General features: G+C 39.8%; 1 protein-coding gene across 1 annotated transcript in view; it reads left to right on the top strand.

Moving 5' to 3' along the window:
• The window catches only part of TDRD15 (tudor domain containing 15), a 513,320-nt gene that overhangs the window by 275,847 nt on the left and 223,465 nt on the right, over positions 1 to 14,008 (top strand). The window lies entirely within an intron of this gene.

The raw sequence follows: 14,008 nt of genomic DNA, 5'->3' as shown, positions 1-14,008 counted from the left end.
TGAGGAGTGGGAATATGAGCTGGAGAATGAATCCCAAGCACTACCTTGCTCCATTTATTCCTGAGAACCAGCCATATTTCTAGTCCTGAGATGATCCTGAAGCATTTGAACAATTAATCTCTAATTTTCCCTAAGCTATTGAGAGTTGAGTTTTTGTCTCTTGGAACCCCCCAAATTCTGAGTAATACCTTCTATGAATGTTATACCAGGACGGGCGTCCAAAACACATGTCTAACAGACATTAAAGCTGTTACACATAGCTTACATTACACCCACCTGGCCTTTCTAAGTTGTTGGTCATTATCATTATACTCACAGCAGATTGTATACAGTAATTTTAAAAAATGACTGTCTATGTTGTCCCTTGGAATGAAAGAAACAATGGTAGATAACATATTCTTAGTTCTAAGGTAGTCAAACCAATATGGTCTTAAGGATAAGAGAGAAGTTGGAGTGACATTGTAGCTGTAGATATTGGCAATTTTATTTACACTGAACCCCAGGAAACTCACAGACCAGAGACACAGAGGAGAGGCTGAGAAGAACAGAGTCTGTCAGAGACTTTCCTGCCCCCATCCGTTCCTGCTGGAACTACAACACTTTAATACTGCCAGGGCCACTTACTACAAGGAAAGCAACCCCAGAAAAAGATTTCCCAGGTCCCAGTGGCTCAGACAACCTCTACCCTTATCATATGCTGCACCTGCAGAGCTAGAAGGCTGTGAACTGTCACCCTGTTGGAGAAGCAGGATAGCATGGTGGGTAAGAGCATGGATTGCAGAGACAGAATTTGTGGGTTTGAATTCTGGCTATGCTGTGTGACCCTGGGGAAGTTACTTTCTGATCTTCCATTTCTTCATCTGTGAGATGAGGATAACACTGTTATCTGAGTCAAAGGTCTGTGAGAACCTTGAGTGGGTTATATACGAAAAGCAGTTAGAATAGTGTTTGGCACATATTAAGCATGACACAAAATTACCATTGCCACTGCTGTCACTTACTACACTACTACCACCACCAACTCTAGATCATAACCCACATAGGAGCAACACTGGAACATACTAAAAAGCTAAACAATAGGGGGACCTGGGTGGCTCAGGTGGTTAAGCAGCTGCCTTCAGCTCAGGTCATGATCTCCAGGTCCTGGGATTGAGCCCCAAGTCAGGCTTCCTGCTCAGCGGGGAACCTGCTTCTCCTTTGCCTCTGCCTCTCCCCCACTGCTTGTGTGCTCTCTCTTTCTCTCTCTAATGAATAAAGCGTTTTTAAAAAGTTAATCAAATAGGGGAAGAGATAACATAGTCAATTCAAAAGGAAATGTGTTCATACTGAGAATTACAGGATTTGAGCAGAAGTATAAGGAAAATCCTCATCTCAAAGTCTCTTGACTGAAGGGAGCCTTAGTGATCCTCTCATCCAATACTCGACAAGACACATGAGCCTAATTAATATTTTTGGCATATAATTGTCCAATGTACTTTGCACACTTCTCAATAGGGAACTCACTTCTTTCTGAATCAGGTAGAAGTGACCTTATGAATTGGCTTTGTCAGGTACCAAGTCATATAAGGTGGAGAACTAAAAGCCAGCCGTTGTATTTTCTACCCACTTTATATCATTCATTTGCCTCTTATTCATTATTGATTTATTAAGTCTTATTAACTTCCCTTACCCCACCCCAAATGCAAGGCAACTTGCAGTTATTAGGAGGAATGTAGTTTCTGAGCACCATGTATAGCTTAGAAGTTGTATAAGACCTAACCCTGTGGAAGGCAGACATTTCTGGTGACCAGCTTAAGTGTCACTGCCCTATGGTTAGAGTGTAAACAAAGCTTCAATATATTTGGCCTGATAGTTTGGAAAAGAACCATGCGTTAATGTATTTTATATACAGGGAATTCACATTATTTCAAACTATATAAAATAAAATTTTATATAAATATTTTTATGTAGACTTTCAAGTCTACATAATTTAAATTTATCTAAGATGGTCCTTGACTCTGCCCCTTTCTGATATCACCTCTGCCTCTCCTTTAGTTCAGACATTCATTATCTCTTTCTGGATTGTTAAATTTCCATTTTATATTGTGATTTGCACTGCTCGTTTATGTGTCTATATCTCTATCAGTCTGTAAATTTAAGAGTAGGGGACAATTTCTGTTTACCCTTTTGCTCCTTCTCACTTGGATTACTCCCTCCCCCATGCATGCGTGCACATATTCACACACACACACACACACACACACACAGAGTGTATCTGAAAATATTACTTCATTCAATCTTCCCAGCAATTCAGGGAAGCAGATGGATATTAGCTTCACTTTTCAAATTAATGTATTGAGGCTCAGAGTGGTTAATACAATTGTATAAGAGTTACAAGGTTCATAAGTGACAGAGTCAGCATTTTAACCCGAGCCTCTCTGACTTTAAAGTCCATATGCTTCCTACCACACTAGAATTCTATTCCCAGTATTCCCTTTTGCCCATTTCAAGTTTAAGGAGAGAGACTATTTCCTCTTTATGTGTATGACATTTTTTTTTGTAGTAACAACCACATCCAGGCTGCTGTTTAGGAAATATAATTAATATAATATAAGAAATATATTGATTAATTACTAATATAATTAATATGATATACTAATTAATATACTACAATAAATATAATATATTGATTATTCCTGAAGCAGAATATTCCTGAATATTCAGACCAAGAAGAATGCTTAGAAATGGAGCAATGGGTTTAGAAGTGATGATGCTTAGTATGTCTGACTTTTCAAGGATTGTTATGGCCAAGGCTCAGAGTTCTACTAAGCCTAATTTTCATCCTTTGTCTCCCAAAATGACATGATGCAGACTGAAAGTCCCTAAATGCTTGTTGTTTGCTTGATGTTGTTGTTGTTTGACTTTGTCACTGTTTTGGGCTGACCAATCAAAGGAAAGAGTAAGAAACCCAACCCTGGAGCCATAGGACGAGATTAACGGAGCCTTTCCCTTTTCTACTACCTCACTCAAAAAGCTCAGGAATGCTGGCACACTTTTCCCTTCTGAAAGTCACAACATGCACTCCCATCTGAAGGTTTACATGCCAGTTTCAACCTCTGTCTGCAACATTTTTCCTTTTCTTTGCTTGCCTATTTCTTGTTCATCATTTGGGTTCCAGTCTAAGTGTCTCTTGTTTAGGAAAGTCCATTTTGATTTTCTAGAGTAGAATGAAGATTTCTGTCAAGATTTTGCTGAAATAAACTTTTTGCTTAACAGTAGATATTAGTTACATAATTATTTCATAAGCATTTGATACGTTCTTTGCATACCAGACTATAAGCTGCTTGAGAGCAGAAACCATGCCATTTTCTTCATCACTCATGTCTGGCACAGATCACAAAACTTTGTACATGATACATACTTAATATTGATAAATGGGAGGATGAACAGGTGGGAGATAATATAATCATCTTCCAGTTTCTCCCCATTAGAGGTAGATGAAGAGAAATGAAAAAAGAGATGACTTTTGGTGTCAGCTGGAGGAACATAATGTTTCAATAAGAAATAAGATTTCATTTTCTGGACTGTTGTTTTCAGAATATTTGTCATTGAAATTTTCACTTTATTTGACAGAACCATTTATATTCCTGGAAGAATGAAATTGAATAAATACATTTCAGAGTAACCCAAGGTGACCTGCAGACCTAGGCAGCCTGAGCTTGCTAGAGGGCAAGAAGTCTTTGGTTATTAAGAGGTGCAGACCAGCATTGTTTGAATTTGAACTGGTACTTTCTCCTTCACTGTGATTTTTAAAAATCAGATGCAAATATGAGAATAACACACATCTTCAGTTTCAGAATGTGATACATTTAGGTCTTACATGATAAAAGCAATGAGAACCTAAGCTAAATTGAAACGTCCCTCCTTATATTCCACATATTCACAAGTTTGTAGGGCTTATTCATTTTCATCTTTTAAAATGAAAAGGGTAACTCATGCTCACAATAAAAATATTGTTGGGCAGTGCGTGTAAGGAGCCAGGCTGGTAGAGAAAATGATAGAGCTCCCTGGGAGCTTTTAGATTCTCCTTACAGGATTTAATGTTCCAACAGGCTGGCCATATTATTTATCTTCCCAACATGGGATACTTGTGAGAGTAAATGGAGGGTGTTGTTAATTGTTAATCTGGTCTAACCTGCATAAACCAGTACCATGGGGCTAACCCTGGATATATGTTAATCCCTGTCTAGTAACACTTTGTAAGAACAATGCCATAAATGTCTAATAGTACATCATTCATTACAAAGTGAATTTTACAATTTATACTTACTCTAGAGATTCAAATATGAAAGGGTGGCATCATTACTTAATGCTGGGTAGTTAGTAAAAACTAAAACAAGAATGTATAATCTGATCAGCATTTGGAAGGATGGACTGGGTGGGTAGGTAGAGGAAACAGGGGAGTAAGGGGAACAGATTCGCTCCACATGAGTGAAAGTGAGGAGGTGTTTTCAGGAGCTAACCAATTGATTTTGATTATTTAGTCTGGAGTAAAAATTGTTGAAAATTATCAGTGTTTTAAGAAAGAAGAAATACCTTCCAGGGACGCCTGGGTGGCTCAGTGGGTTAAGCCTTTTCCTTTGGCTCAGGTCATGATCCCAGGTACTCTGTGCTCATCAGGAAGCCTGCTTCCTCCTCTCTATCTGCCTGCTTCTCTGCCCGCTTGTGATCTCTGTCTGTCAAATAAATAAATAAAATCTAAAAAAAAAAAAAAAGAAAGAAAGAAAGAAAGAAAGAAAGAAAGAAAGAAAGAAAGAAAGACCTCCCAATCTCTGGCCTTGGAAGAGCTGAGAGCTCTTGGCATTAGGGAAGTACAAATCAAAACCACAGTGAGATACCACCTCACACCAGTCAGAATGACTAAAACTAACAAGTTAGGAAGTGACATGTTGGTGAGGAAGGGAAACCCCCTCCACTGTTGGTGGGAATGCAAACTGGTGCAGCCACTCTGCAAAACAGTATGGAGGTTCCTCAAATTTGAAAATAGAGCTACCTTATGACCCAGCAATTAAACTACTGGGTATTTACCTTGAAGTTACAAATCTAGTGATCCAAAAGGGCATGTGCACTTGAATATTTATAGCAGCAATGTCCACTATAGCCCAACTATAGAAAGAAGCTAGATGTCCATCAACAGATGAATGGATAAAAAAGAGGAGTATATATATACAATGGAATACTATGCAGCCATTAAAAAACCTGAAATCTTGCCATTTGCAATGATGTGGATGGAACTGGAGGGTATTATGCTAAGTAAAATAAGTCAATTAGAGAAAGCAATTATCATATAATCTCTTTGATACGAGGAACTGGAGCAGCAAGGCTGGGGGTCGTGGGGGTCGGGAGGGAAAAAATGAAACAAAATGGGACCAGGGTGGGAGACAAACCATAAGAGACTCTTAATCTCACAAAACAAACTGAAGGTTGCTGGTGCGGGGCGGGTGGAGGAGGGATAGGGTGGCTAGGTTATGGACATTGGGGAGGGTATGTGCTATGGTGAATGAAAGTTGTGAATTGTGTAAGGCTGATGATTCACAGACCTGTACCCCTGAAGCAAATAATACATTGTATGTTAATAAAACAACAATAACAAAATACCCAAAAAACCAAAAACCAAAAGAAAAAAAAAGGAAGAAATATGTAGTCAACATTCCTACTTATGTCCATGCTTACTGTAGAATTCTGCAACTCTACAGCAGTCCCAAACCCCCCAAAGATCAACTTGGAAGTGCCTGAAGCAGTATTCACAGTGATGTGTCTTTTGTTTCTTCCCTGCCTCTTCCTCCTTCTCTTTCCCTTTTCACTGTCATTCCTCCCCCTTTCCCCTCCTCTTCCCACTCTTTATACCACACTCTTTCACATACACTCCATCCTGGTGTCTCCCTGGTCTTGGAGACTGGGGCCAGAACAACACCAGTCAAAGTATTCTGGACTGTTGGGGCTGTCATTCCAAAATTAGAAGCTGAGACTCTGGGACATGGGGTGACTGATTGCCTCCTATCCAGGGAATATTAACTCCTCTAGGCTCCTGAGATTTCCTTAACACCAGTTCTCTCTTCTTTGGGAGGAGAACTGATGGCTGAAGAGCCACCTGGGGCACTTCCAGTGAAGAACACATTCTTTGTCTCTTCCTTTTTTTTTTTTTTTTTTTTAGATTTTCATTTATTTATTTCTCAGAAAGAGAGAGAGAGAGTGTGTGAACAAGCAGGGGAAGTGGTTGGCAGAGCAGGCAGAGGGAGAAGCAGGCACTCCGCTGAGCAAGGAACCTGAAGTGGGATTGGATCCCAGGACCCATGAGTTGGTTAAGGTAGACCCTTAACCAACTGAGTCAGTCAGGCATCTTGTCTCTCCCTTAGCTTTGAGCCAAGGTCTAATATTCCTTCTCAAAGAGAGCCTGTTATCATTTTTCAAGAGGATTTCTTTTAAGACAACCAAATTGCTGAGTGTCATTGTTCTGGTCTTGCCATTTACAACTGTGAACTGTGAGTTCCCTTAATCAAAGTGTTTTGGAAGGAGCTGTGTTACCAGATGGATGTGAGCTTCAGTGAACGTTCTCAGAACCTAAAGTACTCTGTCCAATTAATACAGGCAGAAGGGCAGGATATTTGAGTGCATTAGTAGTAGATTTTAATTTTTTTCCTAATGAGAAATGTGCTATATTTCCAGCTTAAAAAAAAAAAATTCCAGCGTAGTTAATACTGTTATATTTGTTTCAGGTGTATAATACAGTGATTTAACACTTCCATATATTCTCAGTGCTCATCATAATAAATGTTTTCTTAATTCCCTTTGCCTTTTTCACTCATGCCCCCATCCACCTCCCCTCTGGTCACTCTCTGCTTGTTTTCTATAGTTGAGGGTCTGTTTTTGTTTTTTATCTCTCTCTCCCTTCCTCCTCTGTTCCCCTATGATCATTTGTTTTGTTTCTTAAATTCCACATATGAGTGAAATTATATGGTATTTGTCTTTCTCTGAGTGACTTATTTCACCTAGCATTATATTCTCTAACTCCATCCATTTTGTTAGAAATGGCAAGTTTTCACTCTTTTTATGGCTGAATAATATTCCATTGTATGTATATGTGTGTATGTCTGTGTGTGTGTGTATACACACATCTTCTTTGTTCACTTGTCTATCAATGGACATGTGGGTTGCTTCCTTAATTTGACTATTGTCAATAATGCTGCAATAAATATAGGGGTATTTGTATCCCTTCCAATTAGTGAAAAAATGCACTATTCTTTAAGTATAAAATAATATTTCATAATTATACGACATTTGTGGCTTTTCATAGCTATTGTATTTTCACACTCTTTTTTCCTCTGGGAATTTAGAGGTAACACTATGTTCCCAGGCCCCTTCCCTGACTCTTGTTCTATTGACACTGGCTTCTCTGAAAGAAGGTGACCTACAGAGCTTATGTCCATAACTGCAAGCTTCAGGAAAGGATGGAGAGCCAAGGAAAAAGGATTTTTTTTTTTTTTTAAGAGAGAAAGAGGTTGGGAGAGAGAAAGAACTTACTTTTAATCAGAACTGTGGATAGCTACATACTGCCTCGGAGAGGGTTAGGAGGAGGCTAGAAGCATGCAGGAAAATTCTACCCATGAGGTTATTGGGAAGAATCATAGGCCCCCCATATAAACAAACAAATAAATACACACACACACACACACACACACACACACACACACACAGAGACACAAAGGGATATTATTCTGCCATGAGAATGAAGGAAATGCTGTCATTTGGGGAAACATGTTTAGACCTTGAGAGCATTATGCTAAGTGAAATAAGTCAGACAGAGAAGTGTAAATACTGTATAACCTCACATGTGAAATCTAAAAAGATCTGTTTTTCTTAGAAACACAGAGTAGAATGGTGGCTGCCAGAGACTGGTGGTGGTGGTTGTGGGGAATGGAGAGATGCTGGTCAGAGGGTACAAACTTCCAATTATAAGATGGATAATTTCTGGGGATCTAATGTGCAGCATGCTGATTGTAGTTAATAATTCTTGAATTATACACTTGAAAGTTGCTGAGAGAGTAGATCTTAAATGTTTTCAGCACACACACACAAAATGGTAATTACGTGACATGAAGGAGGGGTTAGCTAACTCTGTGATGGTAATCATTTTGTAATATAAAAGTCTATCAAATCAAACAAATGTTACTTGAATTCATAAGGACAAGACACTTCTAGTGGTTTGCAGGAGTTTAAAATAAGTTGGCTGTGTCTCTAGATGCGGGTTCTTGCCTTACGTTGCTTGCTCATTACTTCCCCTTTCCTATTTCTCCTCATTTCACTTTTCTCAGTGAGAGATGCTTTCCTGGGAATGAGGCATAGTTACAAATGTGATTTCCTTTCATGATTCACTGTTTTACAGTGCCTAGGTGCTTTTGATTATAATCCCATTTCTAGGCTTCTTTTTTCCCCTTTTAAATCAGATTTACTGTCACATTGCTTTGGAAAACAACGGATTCAAAATTCATGCTAAACAACTGATTAATAAGTTAAAGCAAATTCTCATTAAATGACTTTACAAGTTGCTGTAGAGAGGAAATGGTGTTTCTCAGCCTGGATTATGCATTGGAAACTCTTGAGGAGCTTCTAATAAAAGAAAATCTGTAGGTTACTTTGAGAGAGCATGGAGCACAAAGCAATTTACAGATTCAATGCAATCTTTATCAAAACCCCATGACTTGGGGTGCCTGGGTGGCTCAGTCATTGGGCATCTGCCTTTGGCTCAGGTCATGATCCCAGAGTCCTGGAACTGAGCCCCACATAGGGCTCCCTGCTCGGAGGGAAGCCCACTTCTCCCTCTTCCACTCCCCCTGCTGTGCTCCTTCTCTCTGTCAAATAAATAAATAAAATCTTTTTTAAAACCATGACACTTTTGTATTAATAGAAAAATTTATGGGGCACCTGGGCAGCTCAGTTGGTTAAGCAACTGCCTTTGGCTCGGGTCATGATCCTAGAGTCCTGGGATTGAGTTCCGCATCAGGATCCCCGCTCAGCAAGGAGGCTGCTTCTCCCTCTGACCTCTCCCCTTTCATGCTCCCTCTCTCTCTCTCAAATAAAGAAATAAAATCTTTATTAAAAACATAGAAAAAAATTATCGTAAAATTCTCAAGAGACCCAGAATAGCCAAACCTATCTTGAAAAAGAAGAACAGGGGGCACCTGGGTGGCTCAGTGGGTTAAAGCCTCTGCCTTCAGCTCAGGTCATGATTCCAGGGTCCTGGGATCGAGTCCTGCATCAGGCTCTCTCCTCAGCAGGGAGCCTGCTTCCCTTCCTCTCTCTCTGCCTGCCTCTCTGCCTACTTGTGATCTCTGTTTGTCAAATAAATAAATAAATTCTTTAAAAAACAAAACAAAAAAAAAAACAAAAAAAGAAGAAGAACAAAGTTGGAGGTTTCAGACACCCTGATTTCAAAAACATATTACAAAGCTACAGTAATTAAAACAGTGTGGTACCAGCATAAAGATAGGCATATAGTGAATAGAATAGAGGTCTCTGAAATAAACCCTGGTCTGTATGGTGAAATGATCTTTAACTAGGGGACCAAACCCACTCAAGGAGAAAAGAACATTCTCTTCAACAAATGGAGATCCACATGCAAAAATATGAGGTTGGACCCTTTAATAGACGTTTCTCCAGAGATACACAAATGGTCAACAAGCACGTGAGAAGATGCTTAACACCACTAATTAGAGAAATGGAAATGGAAATCAAAATGACCTGTCACCTTCCATCCATTAGGATGGTTACTGTCAAAGAAACACAAAATAACAGGTGTTGGTGAGAATGTGGAGAAATTGGAATGCTTGTGTACTATTGATGAGCATGTAAAATGGTGCTGCCTCTATGGAAAACAGTATGGTCATTCCTCAAAAAATTAACCCTACTTCTAGGTACATATGAAAGAACTGAAAGCAGGATCTCGAGATATCTGAACATCCATATTCATAGCAGCATTATTCACAAGAGCGGAGATATGGAAACAAACCAAAAGTTCATGGATGAATGAATAGACAAAGAAAATGTAGTATCTACATAAAATAGAACATTATTCAGCCTTAAAATGAAGGAAATCCTGTCATGTGCTACAACATGGACGAACCTTGAAGATGTTGTGCTAAGCAAAATAAGCTAGTTACAAAAAAAAAAAAAAAAAAAAACACAACCAAAAAAACAAAAACTGCATGACTCTACTTATGCGAGACACTTACATTCGTAAAGGTGGAAAGTGGAATGGTGGTTGCCAGGGGTGGGGACAGGGTGAGGTATGAATTGTTATTTAATGGGTATAGAGTTCAAGTTTTACAAGATAAGAATATTCTGGAGATTGGTTGTACAATAATGTGAATATACTTAACACTACTGAATTGTATAATTAGAAATGTTCAGGAGCCTGTGTGGCTCAGTGGGGTAGTCTCTGCCTTCAGCTCAGGTCATGATCCCAGGGTCCTGGGATCGAGCCCCGCATTGGGCTCTCCACTCAGTGGGGAACCTGCTTCCTTCTCTCTCTCTGCCTGCCTCTCTGCCTACTTGTGATCTCTGTTTGCAAGTCTTAAAAAAAAAAAAAAAAAGAAAAAAGAAATGTTCAAGAGATTTAAAATAATACCATGCCCAGACCCCAACTTCAGACCATTGCACCAAAATATGTGCGGTAGGAACCCAGGGTTGGTGCTTCTAAACAGCTCCCCAGGTAACTGAGGTGTGCAGCAGGGTTAAGAACCACTGGAGTGGAGGTAGGTTGTGTAAGGGTCAGTCCTGCAATCTGGGAGTTCATTCTCTGGAGGGAATGTGCAGTGTGCACAGAGAACACCATAGAGTCAGTCCATTGTCCTAGAAGCCTTAGAGAGTTACAAAGTGTCATGAAAATCCCAAAGGCAAGGACTTCCTTATAGCATGGAGTTTATAGGCATCTGTGCTGGGTTTTGAAGAATCAAAGGGGCTGACGGGTTGCCTGAGAAGAAAGGGGGTCTGAGGCTATCAATAAAGGATAAATGTGGGTAACATGCCTGCCATGTTTAGTAAATGGAGAGGTGTCTAGTTTCACTGGCGTATGTAAAGGGTGTGTATGTGGGTAGAGGGGGATACCGTGGTAGGGAATTACAATGTCAAAAACAAGCTGATGCTAGCTTGCAGAGGGTCTTGGATGTCATGCTTAGAAGATTAGATATTATTCAGGAGACAATGGGAAGTCATTGCTTTTTTAGCCAGGGAGTGAAAAAGAGCTAAAACATCTGGGTGATTTAAAATCCAGAGTGATAAGAGTTTTCTTTGAAGATGATCTATTTTATTCTTTCTTAAATGACATCTACCATCCAGTATTTCCAAACTGCCTGTTCCCATTTCATGCAGATTTTCAACACACGTTTTTTCATTTCCCCTGCCTGGTCCAGAGCTGCCTGTTTCCTCCAACCTGATGCTCCCTAGGCCCCAGTTCACCCACTCAGGCACAATGGGAGTCACTACATCATGGTTCCCATCTAACAGGCCCAGACACTTTGCTAAGCTAACGCTATCTGTCTCCAAACGATGCTCTTAAGGGAGGAGCAGGTCATGTTTGAAAGATTAGCACTGACTGTCATCTGTAGCAAAAACCACTTTGTAAGCATGATCCCCACACGGAGGCTGGGGTAAATGTTGCTGATTTGGGGGGAGGGCCACTGGGCCTTTGGGAGAGGCATACAGCTACTTGTCACTTAGCTTCCTTTATAATCGCCGGGTTTCTTTCCTTCCCTTGGAAAGTCTGGACAATTGTATTTTGCAGAATATTTTCAAACCTGCTTCTGGATCCTGACATTTCGGAACAGCTAACCTGTTTTGTTTGAGAAATGCATTTAAATAAATTAATGAAACTGCTGCTCCAAATGAATCCTTTCAGGCTGCTTACAGAGAAGTTTTGAAAGGGCAATATTATCACTGACAAAAACTGCAGCATCTGAGCAATTTGATATCCGGAAAGCTGAACAGGGAGGCAGAACATAATGACAGAGTTTTACCTATAGCAAAGCCATTAAAGGTCGCCTACTGTAAGGACAGCTGAAATAGAATTTGTTTTCAAATTATAAGATTAAAGAACGTTCCTTGAAGAAAGTATTATTATACAGTGTCAAAAGAAAGAGAGAGATTAAAATGGTTGGAAGATGCAATCACAGCTGAGATAAATTCTACTTTCTCTGTGGTTTGCACACCCTGCAGTCTCTCCGCCTCAGTGGGTTGGGTGGGTTGGAGAAATTAGCAAGTGCTCCTCTCTCCACACAGATCTTTCCCCCACTGAGAGTTCTTTTCCCCTCTGGTCTTACTGAAAACATACTCGCCTCTCAGGGAAACCATGTGGAGGAATGGAGAGTTTCCTTGTTAATGGTGCCCATTGGAGAGGACAACATTAAAAATTCTTTAAAATGAAAGGGGGCAATTTTGAGTTTCCAAGACATTAGGCAGGTTTATGACTTGTCCATTTGCAAAGGAGCTGATGGGACTCTCCACACAGCCATTTCACTTAACATTGGCTCGTCTCACACATGGCTTTTTCTCAGTTTTTCCCCCATGCCCAGAACTCCTCTGGTGTAGGCTGAGACTCCCTTTGGAAAACATGGGAAAAGCCCACCCTGCCTTCTCTGCAGCACCATTTTCCTTAAAATGCTATAGCACATTAACAAGAGTATACAGGACTTTCCACAATGAGCAAGTTAAATAAAATATAAGCCTCTATTACTACTGTCAATTCTAGAACATGTATCATGCATAAGTTCTTTATAAATATTAGCTAAGAATGAACCTAAGAAATGATGCGGGTGGTTTCTGCATTTTAAAAATATTTGAGTATATTCCATGAAAACAAACTTTGTCTTTATGTAAGACTTTCTATAGCAGATACAGTTTGTTCAAACTTAACAGAGTGGCAGGAGAGAGGATGATTATGTAATTTGACTATTTGTAATATGATAATAACGTGCTATTGTGAGCACACAGAAGTGGAGGGTTTCTAAATATATTGTCAAAGTGATCATCCAGTTCTTATTTGAAATACCTACTCAGGACAAAAATGCCTACTTAATGGTCATTGAATATCCTTTATGCCTTTTTGTCTTCCTGTGCCAGACCAATTTCCTTGCTACCCTGTGCCCTTCCCAATTGTTAGTTCTCTGTGGAGTTTGTCCACACCATCGCCCCCCTCAGTGCCTGTGCAGTGAGTAGGAAATTATGGAGAGCTTCTGTAGAGCTTAAGCCAAAGTCAAGCTGCCTGAAGGCCAGAGAGATGCTTATTGTCAAGGTCTTGTCTCAAAAATGATGGATCATCTTGCTTTTCCTTTCACTATCTTGGCTGGAAATATCACAGCATTAGCAATAGCACAGCAGAGCCTCTGGAACAGCCCTGGCATGGGACCAATGTTCCACAATGTGTTTTCCACCTCAGTCAATAAAGCAAGAACTACTTCTTTTGTGCTCTCCTGGGGGAATTGGGGGCATTTTCAGGGAGAAACCATAGGCTCTCCTCCCCACCTACAAACCAACAACAACAAACAACTTGACTTGAACAAAGTGCTCAAACATTTACTTAGATAAGGACCTTGGTCTCCTCTAGAGCTAGATTTTTCAGTATCAGTGATCCAATGCCAGGGGCAAAATGGACCTGCCTTTTGATGTCATCCTTGTCTCTATTCTGTTCCTTTTATTTTTTATTTTTTTGCATTACATATTTTTGTAAGTTTTTATTTAAATTTCAGTTGGTTAACATAGAGGATAATATTAGTTTCAGGTGAACAATATAGTGATACAACACTTCTATGCAGCACCCAGTGCTCATCACAGTAAGTGCACTCCTTAATTCCCATCACCAGTTTAACCCATCTGCTCACCCACCTCCCTTCTGGTAACTCTTCAGTTTTTTTTTTTTTTTTGTGGTTAAGAGTCTGTTAAGACTCTCTCTCTCTTTCCTTTTTTCCTCTATGATCAT

Source organism: Mustela erminea, chromosome 7, assembly GCF_009829155.1.
Source record: "Mustela erminea isolate mMusErm1 chromosome 7, mMusErm1.Pri, whole genome shotgun sequence".
Taxonomy (NCBI): Eukaryota; Metazoa; Chordata; class Mammalia; order Carnivora; family Mustelidae; genus Mustela; species Mustela erminea.
Note: the sequence above shows the minus strand (reverse complement) of the source record. Positions and strands in the feature narration are given on the sequence as shown.